This window comes from Suricata suricatta, chromosome 17, assembly GCF_006229205.1.
Source record: "Suricata suricatta isolate VVHF042 chromosome 17, meerkat_22Aug2017_6uvM2_HiC, whole genome shotgun sequence".
Classification (NCBI taxonomy): domain Eukaryota; kingdom Metazoa; phylum Chordata; class Mammalia; order Carnivora; family Herpestidae; genus Suricata; species Suricata suricatta.
In genome coordinates this window covers 48,093,969-48,119,889 of record NC_043716.1, presented here as the reverse complement: position 1 = coordinate 48,119,889, position 25,921 = coordinate 48,093,969, and the positions used below count along the sequence as shown (strand labels likewise).

At 44.2% G+C, this 25,921-nt stretch overlaps 1 protein-coding gene and 1 long non-coding RNA gene across 2 annotated transcripts in view; one reads left to right on the top strand and one right to left on the bottom strand.

The window, feature by feature from the left end:
- Positions 1 to 25,921, bottom strand: part of MAP2K6 (mitogen-activated protein kinase kinase 6) — a 111,014-nt gene that overhangs the window by 62,069 nt on the left and 23,024 nt on the right. The window lies entirely within an intron of this gene.
- LOC115282656 lies at positions 1,354 to 25,569 on the top strand. The gene is made up of 3 exons (XR_003904715.1): positions 1,354 to 1,382; positions 6,728 to 6,820; positions 25,390 to 25,569. It is a non-coding gene; the product is annotated as an uncharacterized LOC115282656 (long non-coding RNA).

Below are 25,921 nucleotides of genomic sequence, written 5' to 3'. Positions count from 1 at the left end.
AGCCGTAATCTTCCTCTGGAGGACTTCAAAGCCTACAGGGTGATGCAGAATTAAAGCTGATACTTGGAATGCAGAGTGGCTGAGATCTGGCTGTGGAGACTGGGCAAAACAGTTATAACAAGTCAATGGTCAATGAAAAGTATAATAACGGATCATATACAGATTAGATTAGATTTTTCCATCCTACTTTGGTATTGTTTGATGTCGATCAGGTTACCTGCTATGATGCTATTAGGTTCAATGAACATTTTGAGCTCTTTATATGTGCAGGCACAGTGCTAGGTGCAACACACAAAGATGAAAGAAACATGCCTCTCCTCAGTGAACACCTATTTTAGTAGAGGTTACAGATATATCACATATTCCATTAGGAGTATAGTAGTGTCACCAGGGAGAGCTGAGAGAAACTGAACAGCTAACCAACCTGGGTGAAGGGGTCTCTCAAGGCTGGTTCCCAGGGCATTGGAGGTGGGAGTAGCAGGGGATAAGGTAAAGTGAGAAGACGCAAGGAATTCCCGTAAAGGAAGTAAGCAAACATGAGGTGAAAAGCAGAGAGGTATGGTGTGTCCAGAGGGTTCTAAGGAGTTGATGAGGCTACAGTGTAAAATCCTATGCAGAGGGCCAGGCAATGAAATCAGAGATAGGCAGGGAGAGCCACCAAAGGGTCTGAAGCAACCAACTGGTGTGGTCACAGTCCTGTTTCAGATGATAACCTGCTTCACATGTCACTGAAGAAATGGAAGGTAAGAGATGGGACTTCACTTGTCTCTTGTCATGGTGTCACAAAGTTTCCTCTTCTACTTTCTCTATACAAGGGTAGGCATGTCCCTCCCACCAAAGGCCAGATTCTCCACTAGGCTGTGGATCCACCTGAAGAAGGATACCAGTACTTCAGGTAATCCCTCCCTGATGATGCTCCCTGGGATCCCCACCATGCCACTCTTGCCTGGTGTGCTCCTATCAGAAAACAGCTATACTCTTGTATCTGCCCTAAAAATGCTTCACTCCATTCCACAATCCTCTCCAGCCATAATTCCAGTTCTCTGAAGAGTTGTCTACATGTGCCTTGTTTCTACTTCCTGACTCCTCCTTCCATAGCTCAACCCTCCATGATACGGCTCTCTTTGGCCATCACACCCCTGAGAAAGTGCTGTCAAGGTCATCAACCACCTCTGTGGTCACTTTTCTCATGTTACTCAACCTCCATAGTAGGCAGAACAATGCCACCCTCCAAAGACGTCCACGCCCTAATCTCCAGAACTTGTGAATATGTGACCTCACACAGCAAAGGAACTCTGCAGGGTGTGCTTAAGGCTAAAGGCACCCAGACAATTACCTGAATTATTTAGGTGGGTCCAATTGAATCGCAGAAGTCCTAAAAGGTAGGAGAGGGAGACAGAAGGGTCAAAATCCTCTTCATCTCAATAGATGACCCCTCCATCCAGTTATTCAAACCAGCCGACTTTCATCTCCTCCTATTCTTTTGTCTCCATGTCTAATCCAATAGGTTATCCTATTGATTTTACTTCCAGAAGTTATTCCTAATCTGTCCACATTTCTCTATCTCTCTTATTAACACCATGGTCTATACCATCACCATGTCTCACCTGAACTTTCTGTAACAAGCTCCTATGTTGTCTTCACACTTTTTCATTCATGCTCCTTAGACATATGGCCCAAAAAGCAAGAGTAGAGGTGAAATATAAATTGGATAAAACTGCAACTGTGCTTAGAATTCCCCAAGAGGTCCCCATTGAACGTGAGGTAAAATGCACTCCTACTATAGCCTTCAAGGCCCTGAGTGATGTGAGGCCCACCCATTCTCTGCTCTTACCTCAAATCACTCTCCGTTGATGACTCTGTGCATTAATCAGTCTTCTAGTTTTCTGTTCTTTGAACCCACCAAGCTCTTGCACATCCCAGTGCTTTTGCACAAACTGTCTTTTCTGCCTAGAACATTTATTTCCCCTGTAGAGTTATTTCCGTTCCAGTTCCTTCCACCCTTTTTATCTCAGCTTAAATGTCATCATCAAGGAGAACCTCGCTTGTCTATATCACACAAAGTGCGTACACCTGGTTATCCTTCATCTCAAATCCTTGCTGCTTTCCTTTGTGATATAATACAGTTTATAAACAGGTTAGCTGTCTTTCTGTGTCCATGGCTTTGTTGGTCTTCAGTACTAGAAAACAAACCCGGTGAGAGCAGAAACAGATTAATGCACTGCTTTAGCCTAAGCCCTGAAAAGAAATGATTGGCCTGTAAATGGTTACTGAACTACTTAACTTCTTTGGTCATCCTGGAGGCAGATGGAGAGGGGATCAAGATGTAAAGCAAGAGTGGAGGTTGAGAGGTTACTGCAGAGATCCAAGTGAGAGGAGAGAGGAGCCTGGGCTTGATCAGTGACAGTAAAGATGAAGAGGAGGAAACCTGATTACATGAAGATCTTCCTGGGAGAAATGGCAAGGACCAAGTGAGAACCAGAACACAAGAGAAGCACATTTGAGAAGACAGGAAGGGATGGGCTTGGGTTGGAGTACAGCGAGGTTGAGGGACCATCCCAGTACAGAAAGTCAGCAAACAAGGGTCTATGTAAATCTAAACTTCCAGGAAAGGATTGGATAGCCAACCAAGATTTGAGAATTATTACTGTATACAGACATGTACATAGGAACATTTTTATAGTATAGTATTTTCAAGGTGTTCCTAGTTGTCTCATCAAAAAGTCCAAGTCGAAAACCACTGTTTAATAGTCAACCCAGCAGCAGTGAAAATGGAAAGGGACTTGGTCCAGAGCCTTCCTCTAGAAGAACCAACTAATACACAATGAAAGGAAATTCACCACAATGGCATTTCAGAGCTCCATACAACCCCCTTTCCTCCCACCTCTTCCCCCCGCCTTGATCATCTTAAACTTTCCTGGCTACTGATGGCCCATTTCCTAATACACATCAGCCCAAAAGCACCAGTGGCTGTGACGCCTGCAGAGCAGACCAGTTGGATATTTCTAAGCATTACACACAACACCAACTCAGGATTTCTCCCTGAGAAGTATTAAACCACAGATTTCAACATTTTCTAATCTCTTTCTGTATCTGTCCATCATACATGGTAACTCTTCTTCATTTAACCCCATATTCTTTGCCTTATAACTGGCTGAGTAATAGTCAGCTTCAAGGAATGCACCAACCAGAATAGAATGGGGTCCAGAAAGATGACCAGTTCAGGAAGTAAGTGGGCAGGCTCATTTACAGACTTCTAGAATGTACTAACTTCATTTTATTTAAGACTTTGTGTTTCAAGGGATCAGTTCAATTGGTCCAGCTGGAATTCCAACAAGGACTAGATGAATCTGGAATTCCTGCCTGGACATTGCTCAATTTTGTGCACACAGACTGCAATTCGAACTGCTCCAGCTGGCTGCCATCATTTAAAATAACTGCCTACCATTCATTCCTTTATTCAGTCAATCAACAAATATTATCAAGGAGCTTTTATGAATCACGCTCTATGGAGGTCCACAAAAATAAAGAAACCATTTTGTCTCCTAAATGAGCATATAATCTAGTAGAGAAAAAGGAGCCAAATAAAAGCAGAATAAATCATAAGTGTTTCAAATAGAGAAAACATCATATTAAATATTATACATGTAATAACTGATTTATCTTCATGAAAATTCTATAATCAACCATTATCATCTCCACTTTACAGATGAGGACACAGACCTAAGGGGAAATAGTTCACGTGCCCCAGAGTTGGGGATTGGAGCCAAAAGTCTAACTTCAGAGTCCATTTTCTTGACTTACAAAATTTTTTTAATGTTTTATTTTTATTTTTGAGAGAGACAGACAGCACGAGCAGGGGAGGGGCAAAGAGAGAGAGAGGGACACACAGAATCGGAAGCAGGCTCCAGGCTCTGAACTAGCCAACAGCACAGAGCCCAACGAGGGGCTCAAACTCGCGAACCGCGAGATCATGATCTGAGCCAAAGCTGGATGCTCAACTGACTGAGCCACCCAGGCGCTCCTTTCTTGACTTATAGTAAGTAAGGTGAGTATCTACCTTGTTATTTAAACAGGGACACTTTTGTGAGTGAAAGGTGATAAGAAAAATGATAAAAATTATACGATATGTTAAATATTTATTGATTGATCTACAGATTGGTTTCATTATAGTGGTGAACCTATACAATCCAAATCTACTGAAAGCTATTTTCAAAATGAAATTGTTTCTAAGCACCCACCCACCCACACACACATTTGCATTAAAAGCAAAGTGCGCGTTATAAAAACAGGGGCGCCTGGGTGGCTCAGTCGGTTAAGTTCTGACTTCCGCTCAGGTCAGGATCTCGCAGTCTGTGGGTTCAAGCCCTGCATCGGGCTCTGTGCTGACAGCTCAGAGCCTGGAACCTGCTTCAGATTCTGTGTCTCCCTCTCTCTCTGCTCTCTTCAGCTTGCACACACCCTCTCTCTCTTTTTCTCTCTCTCAGAAATATATGAACAACCAAAAAGAATCTTAAGAAGAGAAAAGAAAAGAAGAGAAAATGACATAAGCAGAATTCTTTTTCTTGGCGCGTGTTCACATCCTCTGGGTCAGTTTCTGAGCCAGAAAACCTCTAACGCCTTGTCTCACACAGCACAGCTCGGGCCCCCACGGTACCCAGGACTTCTCCCCCCTACCAAAGACTGGAAGGAGGTAGCAACTCCGACCACCTGGATTTATCAGGAAGCAGGCACCCCACACACTCTCCACAACAAGCAAGGAAAAGAGAGAGAAGTCCCTGCTGGTCATCCTTTGGATATACCCAGGCACTAACATAAAATTCCGCTTGCTGCCTCGACACATCCCACACTGACAGAGATCATAGCAGAAGCCGGAGCGAAACAGTGGTAGGCTGTAAACCCCATCCTGGTTTGGGTTAATGCAACTATTAGATAATGACACTTTGTTTAAACAAATAAAAATAAAAATCTGGGGTAAATGCTAATCCAGATGGAATGCAGGACAAGGGAATATTCCAAGACTGCCCTGAGCAAATCAGGATGCATGGTCTCTAACTACTGAGCTACACAAGCCCATCAACCACCATAACAGGAAGCAGATGTCAGAAGAAGCTACCACAAGGAAGCTTTGAACACATGTGGGAGAGATCACCTCTGGGATGTGGAATTAAGAAAACTTCTTTTGCCTTTAATTATAAGAAATGTTAAATGTGCCCAAAAGGGAACAATATAATGAACTTCAATGCACCCATCACCCTTCTTAAACAATTAGCAATTCTTGGCCAGTCTTGCTTTATCTCTACCCCCACCCCTACTTCTCTAATGGGAGTCTCAGACAGCTTATATCTGAATGTTGTTCTCGACACATTCCTGAATATATATATGGCTTTGGGGAAACTCGATCCATGAGATATCATCTGAGCTAATTCTTTTTTTTAAGTTTATTTTTAAAATTTTTTTAATGTTTACATATTTTTGAAGAGAGGGAGAGAGAGAGAGAGGAGAAGGAGGAGGAGGGAGAGAGAGAGAGGGAGACATAGAATCCATAGCAGGCTCCAAGCTCTCAGCACAGGGCCCAATATGGGGCTCGAACCCATGAACCGTGAGATCATGACCTGAGCCAAAGTAAGACACTAAACTAATTGAGCCACTCATGTGCCCCAGTTTATTTATTTATTTTGAGACAGAGGAATATGAGCAGGGGAGGGGCAGGGTGAGAAGAGGCTCAAGCAGGCTCTGTGTTACCAGTGTAAAGCCTGGCGAGGGCTCCAAACCCACAAAACTGTGAGATCGTGACCTGAGCTGAAATCAAGAGTTGAAACACTCACCTGACTGAGCCACACAGGCGCTCCCTGAGCTAATTCTTATAAGCAGGACTTCTTGAAGGCAAATGTGAAGAAAAGAAGAGTCTAAGGGCCACGGGACGGAAGGAAGGAAACACAAGAGCAAGAGGTGGGGAAGTGCAGGGCGCCGGGGCCATGTAAGAGGAAAGTCAGCCTGCATGAAGGATACCCCTTCCTGACAGGCCCAGAAATCCGGCCAGGACTCAGTCATGCAGGGACATGTAAGCAAGGCAAAAATATTTGTGGCGTACAGACATAAAGAAGACAAAACTGTACTTCAGAGTGGATAAGAACTTTAACCAAGGCCCTACAAAGAACATGGAGCAGACATGGGACTCAACCCTAAAGGGTCTTAGAGGCTGGTCTAGAATTCATCGAAGAGACCACCTTTGTCCTGACCCCTGGGGGCAAAAAGCAGATGGCTCAGTACGAATCCAGCAGCACTCACTAGCATACTGTGTTCCGTCATTTTATGGAAGGACTGAATGTTCTGGAACCCACAGAGATGGGCCAAGCCTCCCTTCACCCCTGGAATGCATTCACCACCCCTATCGCCAGCTGACCAGCGGAGCCCCGATGGAAGAGATGCTAACAAGCACCTTGCCCACTGAGGCAGAGGCTGCCACCATCTCTCTCCATCTCTCTTGTCCGTGCTCCCCTTGCTGTGCTCCAAGCCTGCCTGTAAGGGACTCTGCGATGTGTCCAGGTGTGCAAGAGAGAGAGAGACAGACAGACAGACAGACAGACAGACAGTGAAAGGCCCAAGACAGGGAAGTTCCAGCATTATGTTTGCACGTCACAATCCAAAATGGGTGTGATTCATCCCAAAGACGAACTGAAAACCTGACAAATTTCACCTTCCTTTCCAAACTGCCTCCTTTCAGAATTTCTCGACATACATCCTGACTGAAACTGGTGCTTTCTGCAAAAGAAAAGCAAGTTGACAGCCAATTGTGGAGGAAAAGTTATGAAAACTGGTAGGTACACAGCTGCTTTGTTTTCTTTCTTTCTTTCTTTTGTCATGTGTGATCGCCAATGAAAGTGGAATCTTGCTGGCCTGGGCCCCCTTCCCGGCAACTATTGGCGGCAGTTTCTCTCCCCCACTATCTCGGTTAGAGTTGGGACAAGGCTGCAGAGGCCTCGGATGACCTCCGCCGGGCAGAGGAGACTTGGGGGGTGCTGCCTCTGGCCCCTGGGAGGCCAGGGGAGCCCCGCAGCCTCCTCGGCAGCCTGTTGTCCCAAACTGGCTCTCCCCAGAACAAAAACGACCCTGTCAGGCGCCATCAACAGCCAGAAAAACATGCCTCCAGACAAAGCGACACTATTCAGGGATCCCAGAACTGTCCCCTCCACCCCGCGGGTTCATTGACCCAACGGCTCACGCAGAGTGTGCTGTAAAAATTGGAAGAAAGAGCGGGTGTGTGGAGGGAGGAAGGAAAGAAAGACAAGGAAGTCATGGCCCTCATTCTCTCTGTTTCCTTGGGACCACGTGCTGCCGGCCAGGCTGGCAGTGCAGGTAAGGGGTTTAGAAACCATGGCCCTTAGGGGACCTGTGGGAACAACAAGAGATGGTGTCACCTCCCGGAGGAGAAGATGAAGGAAATCACAAGAGCTCCCTCCCAATTCTTTCAAGAGCCATTGGGCTGGGAAGGGAGCAGACTTGTTCTGAGTTACACGGGTAGGTGAAGGGAAAGGGGTACACAAGTGACATCACCATGAAAAGGACTTTCCCGGGTGCCTGGGGGGCTCAGTCGGTTAAGCATCTGACTTTTGATTTTGACCTAGGTCATGATCTCATGTTTTGTGAGTTCGAGCCCTGTATCCGGCTCTGCACTGACAGCATGGAGCTGGCTTGGGATTCTCTCTCTCTCTCTCTCTCTCTCTCTCTCTCTCTCTCTCCCCACCTCTCTCTCTCTCTGTCCCTCCCTCACTTGCTCTCTCTCTCTCTCTCTCTGTCTCATTCTCTCTCTCTCTCTTTCTCTCACAAAATAAATAAATAAACCAAAAAAAAGGGAGCCTGAGTGGTTCAGTCGGTTAAGCCTCGAACTTTGGCTCATGATCTCACAGTGCATGGGTTTGAGCCCCACGTTGTGCTCTGTGCTGACAGCTCAGAGCCTGGAACCTGCTTCAGATTCTGTGTCTCCCTCTCTCTCTCTCTGACCCTCCCCCCTTGGGCTTTCCCTCTCTGTTTCTCTCTCTCAAAAACAAAAAAAAAAATCAAAATTAAAGAAAAGAAAAGAAAAAAAAGAAGTTTTTTTACAACTCGATGGGAAACGTCGTAAGCATTTTAAAACTATCAAAGGTCTTCCCCTTCCTTCTCTAAGCAGCTCCTCTTCCACCCTCCCCATCAAAGGCTGACCTGACCAGAGATTCTGTCTTTGGTCCATGTTCTCTCCCTGTGCCTCTCACCTGTGGCGTACTATCCACGCAGAACCCCAGGCTATCGCGTCCTGGCTGGACCTTGCACTCATCCAGCAGTGCTGTTCTATCACTCAGGACTGCACTTCTCCAACCTGTGGTCCTTGTAGTGTCACAGATGCCCACTGCCCATGCTAGAATCCAGACTTGTCCCTCCCCTGCTCCCCCACCAGGATGCCTGGTGACCTCTGGGTCCTTCTCATGGGGCTGCAGTGCCTGAAATACCCCTGTGTCTGCCCTCCCAGTGCTGTGACAGCTCCGGCTGAGGGCACCTGCTTGCCCTTCAGGATGCAGCTCCAGGACGATCCCTCCTTCTATGAGTCTTCGCCTGTTCCCCGCTCACCCCATCTTTTTCACTCCCTTCACAGCAACTGCACCCTTACCTCCCCCCGTACGCTTAACAAATTGTCTTATTTATTGGATGACAAGACTGCCCAAGCAAACTGTTAGCATCTTAAAGGAAAGGGGCAATGTTTGTTTCATTGTTCTATCCTCCGAGCCTAAAGTATTGCCTGGAATGTGTTTGTTGAATATGTTTTTTAAAAAAGGTGGAAGGAAAGAAGGAAAGGAAAGAGGGAGGGTGAAAGGGAAGGAGAGAGAAAAGAAGGGAGAAATGTTTTGCTGGGTTTTTTTTTTTGTTAGAAGGATATCCAACATGGTACATTCTTACTCTTTCTTTTTGAGCACTTGCCCTTCTATTGAATGTTTAATAGATCTGGTTTACGGGTTCTTAAACAGAAGGTAATGGTTTATGTGACTACTCTGATTATGGTATAAAACAAGGGAAGATTGCAGTCAACAGCCATGACAGGATGGTAAGCACACATCAGAATAATAGTAGCCATTATTTACCTAAAGAAATTTGGTAATTCAACTACTTAGGGATTAAAATCACTAGCTTAATGTTAAAAAAATTTTTTTGCAGTAAACTTGAATCTGTAAAACGTGTTTTTAAGTATGGAAACCTTCAGTGACTGATTCATTTCCTACCCCGAGGAGCAGCCAGGAAAGAGAGAGTAAGGTCCAACCTCCCCCTGGCTTAGAGGTTGACCTTCCTGCTCAACCTTGTACACCAGCAAAGCAGGTTAAAACCATAATCCGTGCTTTTGCACAAGGTTGCCGGCCTCAAAGAGATTTCCTGCAAAGCACTCAAAAAGGTCAGTGAATATGAAAAGAAAGAAGTCCCCAGTGACTTTTGCAAGAAGAGTTTTGGTGCCCAGGTGGAGAGAGAAGCCAGCCAGCAGTAAGAGTTGAGCAGGTGAAGGGACAATGGAGAAACTGAGGCACTGGCAACACACCCTGAACTTGAAAGGAGTGACGTATGCAGGAGTGGGGCAAGTACTAGGAAAGGCAGCTCGGAGACACTGTGCATTTCTTGATGCAAGGTACGGGATGCAAGCTGGGGGCAATCTGGGCGCAGCGAGAGAATGGTGCTCCTAACAGCAATGGGGAAACTGGAAAGGGCCATGGGCCCTCAACAGAATTAACACTAACCATGAGGATAGACTTCCCAAGTCCAAAATTGTGGGGGGAAATCAGAGACAACCAAACAGTTAAGAAATTGCCTGGGATATGGTTCTCAGACGTCAGGGTGATATAAATATCCCGGAGTATTTGTTTCAAAGGCGGTGGCTCTACCACCCGGGATTCTGACTCAGTAGGTTCAGGACAGGTCCTATAAATTTGCATTTAGGGAACTGAAGGAGGGAGGGAGTTCTAACCTTTTTCAGAGAACCCCATGCACTGAAGGGTGAATGTGTTACAGATAGTGATGGGACCATAATGGGAAACCAGCCCAGGGCAGTACTTCTCAAACTTTAACGTTCTTATCAAGCTCTTGGGGATGTGGTAGAATTCAGATTCTGATGCAGCAGGTCTGGGGTGAACCTGAAGATCCTACCATTTCTAGCAAGCTCCCTGCTGATGCCAGGCTGCTGGTGCACAGGTTCAGAGAGCAAACTGGAAGCAGCAAGACCCCAGTGAAGGAGAGTGTCACCTATGAAAAGGAGCATGAATGGGGCTCCTTCATTCATTCAAGCATTCGTGTAGGACATGTGTTGTGAGCCACACATTGAGAACTTTTAGATGAATGACACTCAACGCAAGGGATAAACGTATCAGCGGGCCTTGGATGAGACAGGGAAAGCACTCCAATCGGGTTTCGCAATGGGAGGCCTTCCTTAAACGGTTGTCGTTGGTGCATGGAGGTAATTAGAGGCAGATCGGGGAGAGTCATAACCTCATGCTCTAAATGCCCAGGCTGTATCCTTCCACAAAAGAAGCCACCATTACGGGGAAGTACCACGTTCTCTCACAAGGAAGAGAGAGTGTTAGAACTGGGTCCAACAGGACAGCTGCATAAAGTCCTGTTGGAGAAAGAAAAAGGAGGATGTTGTAAAAGAAGGATGGGGGGCAGCGTGGGCTAGAGTGTGGACTGTGAAAGTGCTCTGGGTGTGTGGCTCATAAAGCAGACCTGCCAGGGTTTCCAAGCTAAGAAGCTACTTTTCATCATGGCAGCCAAAAGGGAGCTGAAGTGGCCATCTAAAACAGGAGAATGGGGGCACCTGGTGGGTTCAGTTCAGCATCCAATTCTTGGTTTAGGCTCAGGTCATGATCTCATGGCATCGTGGGTTCAAGACCCGTGTTAGGCTCTGCACTGGCAGCATGGGGCAAGCTTGGGATTCTCTCTTTGCCCCTCCCCAACGTGTGCTGTCTCTGTCTCCATCAAAATAAATAAACCTTAAAAAAAAAAAAGGCAGGAGAATGATGATGGATGTTTTGTAGGAAGATATTTAGCTGCAGCGTAGGAGACGTGTTTGAAGAGATTGGTGATGAAATACACAGGGGCACGTGGGGCAAGAGGACCCAAAACAAAGCAGGGAGCTAAGATGAAGAGAGAAAGCCAGGCAGGGAGCCATTTATGATAGAAATGGCAGGATTTAGGGGCGCCTGGGTGGCTCAGTCATTTAAGCATCCAACTCTAGCTCAGGTCATGATCTCGAGGCTCAAGAGTTTGAGCCCCACGTCAGGCTCAATGCTGAGAGCATGGAGCCTGGAGCCCATTTCAGATTCTGTTGTGTGTGTGTCTCTCTCTCTGCCTCTCCTCCGCTATACTCATTCTCTCTCTATTTCTCTCTCTCTCCTTCAAAGGTAAATAAACATTTTATTTTTTTTACATTTTTTAATGTTTTATTTATTTTTGAGAGACAGAGACAGAGCGCGAGCAGGGGAGGATCAGAGAGAGAGGGAGACACAGAATCTGAAGCAGGCTCCAGGCTCTGAGCTGTTAGCACAGAGCCTGACATGGGGCTCAAACCCACGAACACAAGATCTGACCTAAGCCGAAGTCGGAGGCTTAACCGACTGAGCCACCGAGGTGCCCCAACATTTTAAAAATTAAAAAAAAAGAGAGAGAAATGGCAGGATTTAGTGGTAAGGAATCATGGGGAAAAATAGTTCAGGGAAGATATCACTCGGGACTTCAAAATCTTGTTGAGAAAACTATCAGTCCCACCAAGCATATTTCTATAAACACTGACAGCAGCTCCTCACTCTCAAATTACTACCTCCGCCTTGGGAAAGCCATAGATGCGTAAGTTCTCCACTGATCAAACTCTAATGAGTTTAAAGATTGGATTATTACAATGGAGAGGTGAATTCAAGCCAATTTTAGAATCAATGATTTTAAAGTTTAAGACATAAAGTTGCCTTATTCTAAAATAAGACTCAAGATAAATCCTAGGCCATCCCTAACCAAGCTCCTTCCCTGAAAAAGAACAGAAGAGACATCTTAAACCTGTGGTACTATTTTTTCCCATCAAGAAATCTAACTTATAGGCATTCCCCCAAGCCAAGCCATAGGCAGGTTCCAAGAAGGTCCACTTAAGAGGGTGATCATTCATTCTGGTTTGCCCTGAACATTCTGGATTTTAAAACTAGAAGTCCAGGATCCCAGGAACCTACTCACTCCTGGGTAAATCTGTAGGTTGGTTAACTTATAACTGACAAGATCTCAAATAGTAGCTTTTCTAGTCCATGTGAACAAGTATAAGGCAAAGAAAAACAAAGGAACCACGGTTAGGAATTTTTAAGTACATTGTATAAATATTCATTTAACTTTCATAGTATTCCTGTGAGACCCATTTTACAGATATGTAAACTGAGAATCAGGAAGCTAAGTGACCCATGAGGCTAACTAACAGCTAGTGAAAAGGGAAAACCTTTAAGAAACACATAATTCATCTCACCTGGAGTATGCCACATTGTAGTCCTAAAGTAAATGTTTGGTGAGCATAAAGGTTTAACACTCCCCAAAGGGAAATTGAGGCAGGGCAGGAGTGGGAACCCCATTCTGCAAACTCCAAACCTATAGCTTGCTGCATCCCAAAATTGAAGAGTCCTCCATCACAGTAAGATAACTAAAGATTCTCTCTTTTTACGTATATTTCACTTGGTTCTCCCAATGTTTGTCTATGCAATTAGTTACTACTCTTCTCAAAATAGAATTTTTTATCATTAGCAGCAATTCCAAACACTAGAATCTTCCCTACTTCAACTTCACCAATTTTTTTTGGTGATACTACCTCTTAACTGCTCTTCTAGAAATCTAAAATCATTTTTTAATGTTTTATTTATTTTTGATACAGAGAGAGACAGAGCATGAGAGGGGGATGGGCAGAGAGAGAGGGAGACACAGAATTGGAAGCAGGCTCCAGGCTCTGAGCTAGCTGTCAGCACAGAGCCCAACGTGGAGCTCAAACCCACAAATGTGAGATCATGACATGAGCCAAAGTCAGAGGCTTAACCAACTGAGCCACCCAGGCGCCCCTAGAAATCTAAAATCGTTAAGTGTGAAATATGCCCATCTAAATATACTAAGAGTAACATTACTGTTGATTAAGATGCTTTGGGTCCTTTGAAAGTTAAGTACACATTTCTATCCTCTTATATTTATGAAACATGCTCCTTCAATATATGTGAGTTTTCCCACATTTCCCAGCCTCCCTTACAGTTATTTCTGGCCAATAGGATGTGTCTAGAAATGACAGGTGCCACTCTGGTCTAGGAGTTAGTGAAAAGTCCATAGTAGAATCCTGCCATTGACACCCTCAAAATCTATGTGTCCTGGATGGGACTTTTTAAGGATGGTCAAGGATAGTCATCGAAGCTTCAACTTTACATGACACAAAATAAATGACAGTAGCACTCTGTGTTAAGTCACTGAGATCTGCAAGTTCCTGTCACTGTACAGGACAAGTTATCCTAGCTACCTTCCTTTTTTTTCACTCTTTTCAATTAAGGAATTTCTTGTATGGGTGTTAAGGAAAAAACAACTAAAACTTAAAATAAGGCAGAAGGTCATCAGCATGTCTTTCAATGACACATTAGAGCAATGGCTCTCAAAAGTGTGTTATTGGAATCGCCAGTATCAGCAGCATCACGTGAGGCCCTTGTTGGTTAGACATGCCAGGATTTCCCCACCACAGACTATCACAGAACAAGAAACTGAGGCTGGGGCCAGCCATGGTTTCAATAACCCCTCTAGGTGATTCTAATGCATGCTTACATGTGGGGACCATGCTTCCAGAGTACTCACTATTTGACCTGCTATTTTCATTTGTACGTGTTATATAGATACACATGATCTCTGTTCTAGTACCAAAAATTATTCCAATGATTTGTCTATAGCCCTGAAGTATATTAACCAGTTTTCTATCTAAACTAGCACCCCAAACCAATGTTCTTGCTCCAGTGTCTAGAAATCCTCAGCCTCTTTTTTTTTTTTAACTTTTATTTATTTTTGAGAGACAGAGACAGAGCACAACTGGGGAGGAGCAGAGAGAGAGGGAAACAGAATCCAGAGCAGGCTCCAGGCTCTGAGCTGTCAGCACAGAGCCCGATGTGGGACTCAAACCCACGAACCATGAGATCACGACCTGAGCCAAAGTCAGATGCCGACTGAGCTCCCAGCACCCCATAAATCCTCGGCCTCTTGATTTCTCCCCTGAACCAGCTTTGCTATCCTGATTAACAAATCATAAAAATATTAATGTTTACTACATATTTGTATAAAACATAGTTAATTTTTAACAACTTAAAAACTGAGGCACTAGGTGGGTCAGTCAGTTACATAGTCTTGATTTCAGGTGAGGTCATGATCTCATAGTCTGTGGGATTGAGCCCCACATAAGACTCTGCACTGATAGCATGGAGCTTTCTGGGGACTCTCTCTCTGTCTCTCTCTCTGTCTCTCTCTCTCTCTCTGCTCCTCCCCCACTCACATGTGCACACATGCTCACTCTCTATCTCTCTCTTTCAACATAAATAAATTAACTTTAAAAGAAAATTTTAAAATTATACTTTGACAATGGCAACCTGGATAGTCAATGTGAAATCTTCCAGAACTCCATGGATGTATAAAGCTTGCAAAGGACAAAAGAAAAACATGTAAAAACTACATTTCACAGATTCTACCTGAACCCAGAGAAAATCTACCTAATCATCACAAAATCCATTAAACAATCAACTAGCTACTCACACCTCTGGAGGATACCCACACTTTTTACCTGGATATATTCCACAAAAAATTGAAATAGTTCAGAGACATGCGAAGACAATGTGAGAAGGCTACCCAAGAATGTGAGGACTCAAAGAGGTAATTAATAAGAGAAAGGGGCAACAGTTTCCATCTTGGCACTATTGACATGGGGGCCTAGTAATCTTCTACAGCAAAGGGTTGTCCTGTGCTTTGGATAGCACTCAGTAGCATACCTGACTTTTATCCGCTAGATCCTCCTAGCAACCTCACCCCACTGTGACAACCAAAAAAAAAAAAAAAACCATCCCTAGACTTTGCCTGATGTACTCTGAGGAGCAACACCATCCTCAGTTGAGATGGGTGAGAGGCAGATTCAAAGGGTGAAAGAAAGTCCTTTGACATTAACGATAAATCCTATTGAATTTTTATACTGCGGTGATTCAAGGATACCTTTGCATGTCTATCATTTTGTGATTTATTCACACTAACTTTTAGAAACTATTGACAAGGCTCTAAACTGTATAAGGAAAGGAAAAGGTGTGGGAAAAGATAAATACGTAATTTAAAAATTTTTATAAAAGTGGGGGGGGGCTCCAAGTGGGATAAATAAGAGTTTAAAATGAGATAGAAGGTATAACACCAGCAACGACTGTTATCATGGCTCAATCCCATTGATTCTCTTCTCTTGGAAGAATATGAATAAAGCAGGGGGATTATGGAAGGAATAATAAAACCTAGCCAATATTTGCTTCCCCTGTATTTCCCAGCCTTCCTTCTGGTTGGGTTGACCCATGTGATCAGTGAAATATGTCTCTTTCAGGATGAGACTGCAGGAAGCTCATGAGTCTCCTCTTTCCCTTGCCTTGGAAACTAGAAGGTCGTGTGTTCCAGACAGTTCAACTGCTCAATGGTGGAGCCTCTGTTAGGCTGGGTCCTTGCCCCACCAAGTGGAGTAAGGTCCCCCATCAATTCCCTGGAGACATGTAGTACGAACAAAGAATCACGTTTTTCTTATGTTAAGCCATTGAGATTTGGGGATTATTTGTTACCTAGTATAACCTGACTGCCACAGTGAGAATAACCTCATTCAAATTCAAATTCTACTAAAGTCCTGAGAAGTCACATCCCAATTTTTCTTCATCAAATTGCCCATTGACAAATTACTTTGAGATGTACATAAATTGGCAAGATATAGAATTTAGAGGCCATACTTCCTCACACTAGAGGAAAATTGAACCAATTAAAAATCACAAAATAATGTCTTCTTACAAATTAATCAAGATTCCCAGCATACAGACAAGAGTTGAGATGGTAGAATTCCCCAGCGATGATACAGGAATATGAAAATAACTAGCCCTGTTTGTTGAGGGCCTGTGATGTGCCCAGAACCACACTAGTTGCTTTATTTAGCTCCATCTTACTTAATAATCATTATGACAATTTTACAAATCAGATATTGAGGCAAACGCAGTTGGTTGGCCACTCAATTTGCTAACAAAATCAGAGTTGAGTTCAAAACAATGATTATCAATGTGAGCAGGAATGGTAGATCCTTTCACCATCCTCATGAGGTGGATTTTCAAAAGAATATGGAACAGAGACCCCATGTGGCCCACAAAGCCCCAAATATTCACAGTCAGATTCTTTACAGAAAAAGTTCACTGACCCCTAGTCTATGCTCAGCACGGTGCCCCCTTTTGCCAGTCTGGATTTGAGGGTGAACAACAACAGCTTCTGGCTTCAGGTCTGAAATCAGAGAGGAAGTCTACTGGGAGCTCCTGGAAAGCTTTCCCTTCCTGATTAAAATAATAACAAGACCCAGGGGAGAAATGCCCTCTTCTCTTCCTGCCTTTTGATGTTGTCATGTTACATCACGATATTTAGGGCTACCGTGGCCATCCTGTGACCAGAAAGAAAAAGTCAAAGGATTCAGGAATCAAGGGGATACCTTGCAAAGCCAGAAAGCAAAGTTAAGTGACCAAACCACCCAAACCTGATGGTGTATTTCCATCCAATATCTTCAGAGACGGGGTAGTAAACCCCAATGGTTACTACCACTTATGTTGAGTATTCAGTGACTTGCAGCAGACAGAGTTCTATTCTCTTTCTATCACCCCTCAATAAATGAGGCCAACTCTTGCATCGCTAGTACAATGGAAACTGAGAAGCTGCAGTAGTCACCTGACACTTTGCTCCCAGCTGGAAAACTCCTTGGAACATGGTAGGCTATTCTGCCCCCCACCCCACCTCCCTCCCAGAAAAATACCATGATTCTCTAACTCTCACTTAGGAAAGAAAGCATTAAATCTTTGAGATCCAGACTTGAATATTAAATGCTTGAGCAACTACAGGGTCACAAGGTTAGAATCTTCCATTTGTAAAATGTAAAATGAAAACAAAAACATGACTGTTGTAAAAAAAATGCTGTTGGATCCCTTAAAAATGTCACTGGCCACAAAACAGGATTATCCCCGTATCTGTATTTTCAAATTAATTTTGACAAATGTTTATAAAAGTTCCTCGAATTTACCTTTTGAATCACCCTATGTCTCCCTGCGTTAAACAAAAATCACCTTTCCTTTAATCAACGAGGGTCTTTTTTTAGAAATACCATCAAATATGTATGTGCTCATGATGATGTGAGAAAGGTATTCCCTCTGGACACAGTCAGAACATATGTCCTGATCATTTCCTCTGGTAAGACTGGCTTTGGCGGATGGATAATGACTTAATCACTGGAACTTGGAAACTTTCACCATGTTCAAATGCTGTCACCACACGTTGATGGAGAAAGTGCTTCTGGCTAGAAATATAGACACCAGCCAAGTCACAACAGCTTCCTGAAATGTTTTTATTGCCAGTATCAAGCCATAACAAAAAGTTTCTACTGTGTCACTAGTAGGTTTGCCTGAATACAGCCCTTAAAATCTGCAGAATCCAATTTTCATTGTTAAAACCTACAGGCCATGAATGGTTATCCCCTACACAGGTTAAATGGCCTTCTGCATCTAAAACAAATGTGGAGGACGATTTTTTTTTCCCTTAAAGCCAAAGCAGTGGTTCTTAACCTTGGCTGCACGTCAGAGTCCCCAGGGAACGTTAAAATATAATAATGCCTGGACCTTCCCCTGCAGTTCTGATGAATTGTTCCACATGCAGCCTGGGATGTCTAAAAATTCCCCAGGTGATTCTAATATACAGTCAAAGCTGAGAACCACTGACCGAAGGTCAATGATAAATAGAAGAAAATGTAATTAAAGAGCTATACCCAAGAGAAGAAAATAACTAAATTGCATTTACAAAGAGCTAAGAGAGGAAAGTAGAATGGGTTCCACCCATTGTTTAACACCTCCAAAAAAAATCCCAGAAAATCAATTGTTATAAATCAAATTATTATATAATTGATGATTATAAATTATGGGGTTTTTTAATTTTATATTTTTGAGAGAGAGAGAAAAAAGGCAAGTGTACATGTATGCATGCAGGGGAGGGGTGGGGGAGGATCTTTAAGCAGTCTCCATACTGACAGCAGTGAGGACAAACGGGGCCTGAACTCAGGAACCATGAGATCATGACCTGAGCCAAAGTCAGATGCTCAATGGACTGAGCCACCAGGGACCCCATAAATTATGTTTTTACAATAAATTATTAAATATAAAAATTATTATTTAAAGAAAGGAGGGATAGCCAAGAGTAAGAGACCAAAATTAAGGAAAGAAATTCGGGGCACCTGGGTGGCTCAATCCGTTGAGCATCTGACTTTGGCTCAGGTCATGATCTCATGGGTCATGGGTTCGAGCCCCACATCAGGCTCCATGCTGGCCACTCAGAGCCTGGAGCCTGCTTCAGATTCTGTGTCTCCCTCTCTCTCTCTGCCCCTCCCCTGACCATGTTCTGTCTCTTTCAAAAACAAATAAACATTTTAAAAAGTTTTAAAGGAAATAAAATAGAAATACTTGGCCTCTTAGTCATAAATCTTAGTTGTACCCATGCCTTTATATCCAGACCTTCCTTAAACAGTATTTCACAACTTTGTTTTTTAAGTTTACCAGCTCCTCAAGACAGCAGCCTAGAGTCTGCAAACTACTGCCCATTGGCCGGCCAAGTTTGGCTTGCCACCTGTTTCAGTAAATAATGTTTTAGTGGATACAGCACACTCACTGATTCCGTATTATCTGCCTGTTTTCACCCTACAGAGAGATGCAAAAGACCGTCTGGTCCATAATACCCAGTATCTGCCCCTTTACAGAAAAATTTTTCAACCACTGCTCTGGTCTAGTACCAGGCAGAAATGTATCTCTGCTTCTCCCACTGATGCCCGTGCCAGAGCTCTGCACTTCCGCGCCTGCCTACACCACGGCTTTGGCGGCTCCGCCCACCCAACGGCACCACACCATCCCGCCGGCTTGGAGCCTTCAGCTCTGACCAGGATGTCTCAGAACACCAGGTGGATGGTCGTTCTGTGCACTAACCAGCCTTCAGCCAAAAAACAAAAATAAATAAATAAACAAACAAACAAACAAAAACAAAGCAAAAACCAAAAATAAATAAATAAATAAATGAACAAACAAACAAACAAGAACAAAGCTCTCACCAATCTGCTGTAACTGAATGTGCTCATGTTAAGAAGCAAAGAAAAAAAATTTTAAACAAAAGAAGAAAACAAACATATTTTATATAGGGCTTCTCCACGACCAAGTTCCAACCTCCCTAATCAACTTCCGGCATTTTCCTAATTCAATTGTATGTTCTTCCTTGGCTTTACGAGTCAGCTAAAACCTAAGCAATGCATGTTCACAGTGTCGCCATAGTTCTGGCATCTCTTTGCAAACCTTTTACTATGGTAGCTGACTCTAAGAAGCCCCTTATTATTTGCTTGCTTGCACCTCTGTATTTTTCAATACAGAATGAAGATCTAGTTTACTTGCATAATTTGGAAGGAAGATGGATGGGAAAGACATGAGAATCTATTGCTACCTAGAATTAAAATTTCCAAAGGAGGGGCGCCTGGATGGCTCAATGGGTTAAGCATCTGACTTTGGCTCAGGTCATGATCTTGTGGTCCGTGAGTTCAAGCCCTGCATCAGGCTCTCTGCTGACAGTTCCAAGCCTGGAGCCTGCTTCAGATTCTGTGTCTCCCCCTCTCTCTCTGCCCCTCTCCCGCTCGTGCCCTGTCTCTATTGCTCTCAAAAATAAATAAAACATAAAAAATAATTTAAAAGAAATAATAAATAAATAAATAAAATTCCCATAGGAGACAAGCAGGGCTTTAGTGACTAGATGTTATGCATTTGCTTGTAAGATCAAAGTTCTCTGTAAGGTACTGTCAGTAAAATACTATCTCCACTTGAACAATCAGGTACTGAATCGTGGGCTCAATACCCAGACACCCAGGGAAGGGGCAGAGAAACAAGACTTCTCTCATTTCTTTTCCCTTACTCCAAATATCATTCCTTTCTTCTTAATATCAGATCAAACTCGACACTACTAACATGTGGGAGCTGGTAGTTCCTTGTTCTGGAGGCTGCCCTGTGCATTGTGGGATGTTTGGAGCATCTCTGACCTCTACCCACTAGATGCCAGTAGCATACACACAGACACATAATACCTCCCCTTTATGACAACCAAAAATGTTTCCCGACACTGTCGGGGTACTCCAGGGGGCAGCCCCGGGTCTTAGTTGAGAACCACAACAGGAGAGAACCTGGCCCCAGAGACTCCACCTTCCTACGCTTCATTTCATCTCTGTTATTACCTCCTTAGTTTATGCCTTCATCATCTTTAACCTGGACTGCTATAATACTCTCCCAATTAGTCTTCTTGCCGCCCACCTTCCCCAGAGTTCATACCTCTATCCTCCAAACTGCCACCGAATCACCTTCAGACATGAGGCATGCCCTTCCCTACCTGCTGAACGTTCTCCACGGAGTGCTCTAAGATGCACAGAGCACTGCGCCAAGGTTACGTACCCCTCCACAGGGACAGCCTCTATCCTCACCACCACCACCCCCATGCCTCTGGCCCACTCCGATGGGCCATTCCAGCTCCAAAGCATCCCTGTGGGATGGACCTTATAGCGGCTTCTTTATTCAGCTGCTCCTTCCTCCCAGTCCCGTTTCTTTTGCTTGCCTTCAAACGCGAGTGGCAAGAACCCTCCCCAGTAAACCTCTTGCATGCAAAGCTCTCTCTCTGAGTCTGCTTCCTGAGGGCAGGACGAAAGACACAGAGTGATCTTTCAAAATTCCAGTCCTGAGCATGATGCCACCCTGCCAGCCATCCTGCACTCGACCCCCATCACCTACACTGAGGGACCCTAAAGAATCACTCTCCGAGTGGCCCAAAGGGACATCTCAATCAGTAGAGCACAGCCACGCAGCTCTCTGCAGGGGAAGCCCTGACACAGGGTATATGCTGATTTCTGTGATGTAAATATCTCCACCAGTGTCCACTGCAAGGTACCACCATTTAACAAGCTTGCAAACTGACGGGCTATATAGTAAATGACTCTCATGAACCAGACACAAGCCAGCTCCAGCAGACCACCGATAACCCCTGACCATTCTCTACTGTGAATTCTCATTGTCCTCCTTGACTCAGACTTCATTTCAACAATTCTCAGACCACCAGGATGCTTTGAGGTTCTGTGCCCTTACTCATGGAGATCTCTCTCTCTAGATCTGCTTCCTTTCTATATGACTCATGCAGACCTACTCAATGCTCTGGATTTGGCTCAAAAAAATCTCTTCCATAAACATTTTCAAAGTTCACCCTTCCCCATCCTATTTCACTCAAAGGTTAAATAGAACTTTCTTGCTTTTGTGTCCACTAGGACCAAAAATACCCTCTATCATAGTATTCCTATGATATGTGTGTGTGTGTGTGTGTGTGTGTGTGTGTGTACACAACTATACTGTCTAGACTGTAACTCTTCTGAGGGTAGGATCTTACTTATTTATATTTTTCTGGCATACAAGATGCTCACAAAATGTGTTTTCGAATAAACTAGAAACTGTCCTCACTTCCTAGCTCAACTTTATCATCAAATAAAGATCGTAGAAGAAAGACATCCCAAGGACAAAATAGTCTATTCCCCCCAACTGCCTCAGACTCGGAGTCACAAGAGGTGCTCACTGGGCTTGAGATTTAAGTCAAGCTTGACACACTCATGCTTGAGAGATGCTGCGTCCTTAAAATCAGGATAGAAACAATAATCAGCCACTCCAAGGGGCCGAGGAACAATAATCAGCTTTACTTTTAAGTCAAAAACATTTTTGTTTTTGTACTCCCTCCTCAAAAAAAAAAAAACTCCACAAAAACAAAAAATAATAATGCAAGCTCTTACATATCACCTGCTTGCTATATTTGCCAGCTCTGCTTTAAAGGCTTTACATATATTCACTATATATGCATAGTTTATGTAGTGTATATTATACATATGCAGTTATTTAAATGTCTTAGAGTATATGTTATTATATAAAGGTAGTTCGTTATATATAACAAGTTCAAGTGAGTATGCTATATATTACAATAATGTATAACACATAATATATATAATAATACAATATATACAAATGTAATACTGTAGTACATATGTAATATAACATTATTATATATAGTATTGTTATATATGTTATAGATCATAATATATAACATTTATATATTGTGAAGTTTAATATTGTTAGATTATATATGATACATACTGTGTAACATAGAATCCTCATATCATCCCTATGTCCTTGGTACAAGTATTATCCCCATTTTACAGATTAAGAAACAAAGATGTTAAGTCGTCTGTCTACGCTAGGCAGCTAAGAAGGGGAAGAGCCAGGATTTGAACTCAGGCAACAGGCTCTTAACCCCGTGTTCTTGATCACATGAAGAGAAGGAGAAAAGCAGACTCCTTTGCAGATTTTCACCACTGTCATGAAAGGATTGGCGATGAATGTCCCCATCAAAGCCTGCACACTGTGAGTTCTGGCCCCTGCCCGCCACCTTGGCACGGGGCGCCTGCCCATCACCTGCAACAGAGACCCGCGGCCAGCCCTGCCAGACCTACCAACGCCTCGGTTGCCAAGGGACACTTCCTTTGAGCAGCCTCCTCATGTGGAAAAGCCACAAACCCCAATGACAGAAGCAATGAGAGGCGAGGAAGGACAGGAAGCGCCTCCGTGGCCAGCAATGAAAACAAACCCTCTGAGCAAGGCTGAAAAGAACCAAGAGGAGACAAAGCACCCAGAGGACATCCGGCAGTCTGTTCACTGCCCAGAAGGAAGGAGTTTTCTCGTTACCTGGGGACAGCGAAAGTAGTAAACCACAGGGGCCAAGAGCAAAGATGTGGCTGAAGGGAAAAGCAGAAGAAAAATACAATGGTGAATGACCAGAGCCTTGACCAGCGATGGCTGCTGTTGGGAGCGTGGCCAGGACAGTGACGCTGGTGGCTGCGAGGCCCCAGGGCAGCAATGGGGACACCCAGAAGTCACCCACCATGGCTGGGAACAGAAAGGCCCTGCATCTCAGCAACTTCTCGTGGTCTCTATGCACCGCAGACCCGCACACGGTCATGCTTATCAGACTACATTGATTTTAATAAGGGTTTATTCATTTTTGAGAAAGAACATGAGCAGGGAAGAGGCAGAGAAGGAAACAGAGGCTCTGAAGCAGGCTCTGCACTAACAGCAGTGAGCCCCGATATGGGGCTCAATCTCACAAACTGTGACCTGAGCCTGAGTCGGACCCAGGCGCCCCTCAGACTACATTTAAATGGAAAAAATAAAAGACAGTGCCTTTGAGACAAAGTCTCATGGAAAACGGGGTGAAGTTAGGTCTCAGTGCTCAGAGAACTAAAAAAAAAATGCTTTGAGAACATTTCCCAATGGAGCTAGATAGGCGGGTCTTTGCTAGACAATCCTGTGGGCTAAGGAGCCCTCCGACAGAAATCAGAAACAGCAAGGCCGCCTGGGTGGCTCAGTCAGTTAACTATCTGACTCTTGGCTTTGGCTCAGGTTATGGTCCCACGGTTCGCAGGATAGAGCCCCACATCGGGCTCTGTGCTGATACTGGGGAGCCCACTTGGGATTTTCTCTCTTCCTCTCTCTCTGTCCCTTCACCACCCTTCACAAAAAATAAATAAGTAAACTTAAAAGAGACATCAGAAACAGCAGGACAAATCAAAGGTGTGGAGCAACAATATTTAGGTGAGTTTGTTGTGGCTTGATGACGAACAGGCATTTAAAAAATTTTTTTAACAGTTATTTATTTTTGAGAGACAGATCATGAGCAGGAGAGGGGCAGCGAGAGGGAGGGACTCACAGAATCAGAAGCAGGCTCCAGGCTCTGAGCTGTCAGCACAGAGCCCAATGTGGGGCTTGAACCCATGAACCATGAGATCATGACTTGAGCCGAAATCGAACGTTCAATCGACTGAGCCAGCCAGGCACCCCCGAACAGGCATTTAATGATGCCTCCCTGTTTCAGTCCTAGGCCGAAGAGTTGCCTCTTCATCCCTACTCTAAGAGACCTCCTTCTGTTGTGATCCAGACAGTCTCCCAATTTCAGGTTGAAGGCGCCCTGTCTGCCAATTGACCTCAACAGTCTGGCTAGTCTGCCTTTCCCCGGACTTGGCCCAGCCTCTCGCACTTCTCTCTGGCCTGGGCCTGTGCTAGGGATATGCACCCCTGGCCTCCTGGTCTCTCCTGCTATGCCCTTATTAACTGATGCCCCTGCTCGGCTAAGGCTCACCCCCCTGAATGCCACTCAATCCCACCTTCCTTCATGCCCTCCCTCCTCCGATCCCTACCTGTTTACTAAACTTCCTTCTGGGCCATTTTGAAATCCCATCTCCCAAGCCTACCCTAGCTTCTGACCCCTCCACATGTAAGACACAAAGATGACCATATAACAGTATAACATGTGCTTAAAGAAATCTCCTAAAGGTATTGAATCTGCTAAAGGTATCAAGTTCAATGACGACTTCACAGAATTGCCCAAGTCAGTGAAGTGTGTTTTCAAGAGTGTTTTCAAGCACCCATTCCCCCAATAAGCTAAAAACAGAGCCCCCGTAAGAGGGAAGAAGAGGCACTAATGTGGGTAGTACTGAAATGCTGCCAGAAAGGCAGTGGATAAGAAAAAACCAGCGATCGCTTCTCGGCCTTTTGGTTAAGATCAAGTGAAGAAAAAACCAGCGAGCTGAGTGGCTCTGGAGGGGAGCTAAGCCTGCATCCCTGCCATTCACTAGGTCCAGGACCTCAGAGAAAATCCCTCAACATCCCCAGAGCTTTAGTTTCCTCACCTACAAAAGAGAAAAACACCCGCCTAAAAGGTTAGCAGTGAAGGAGTGATAAGTTAACACGCAGGATGGGGTCTGGCACCTGGTAAACACCTTCAAATGCTGGTGGAGAAACTGAGGTACAGAGAGTCAGTTGGCTCAGTCAACCCGGCTACTGCTAATTTAGCCCATGTAACACGATCGTTCATCCAGCAATTCAATCTCCAAGCACTTAGTAGAGTTGAGGCTCCCCATGAGTCACTGAAAACACTTGTTGACTAATACAAATCCAAGCCACATCCCTGTACTGTGTTTTCATTCCCTAGGAGAATGCGGGAGCTTTGCTGCCGAACAATCAACTGTCAATTTCCAGCTCGATTATATAAACTTGATATTCGTAGACAAAGTGATGGATCCACCCTCCCCTACCCCGGTTTCCACTAATCACCAGAAGAGAGTAAAGCAAGGAACACTTAGCTAACACTAAAGGAGGCAGCAGCTGTGAAGACAACATGCTACATACCAAAATACCTTTGTTGCAGGGGAAAAAATAAACATCTTTTTCTTGCTGAAACTCTTAACTCCTTAGGTGTGTAGGCACCCATCAGATTTTCTTATGCAATGTGATACATGTAGTATGATGGATTGAACACATGTGAACCAAAGCTCAAATGGAAACGTTTGAAACTGACGTTGATAGCGTAAGAATCGTAAAACAGGGAAGAGAGACCTTCCTGAGGTTTGCATTTTCAAGTGTTCAAGCCAGAGCACAGACGTGTGTAATGTGTCCCTCATCCAGATCATCACCCAGGAGACACAAAGCTACTGTGTGTGTCCTACCCACCTGATCATTAAGAC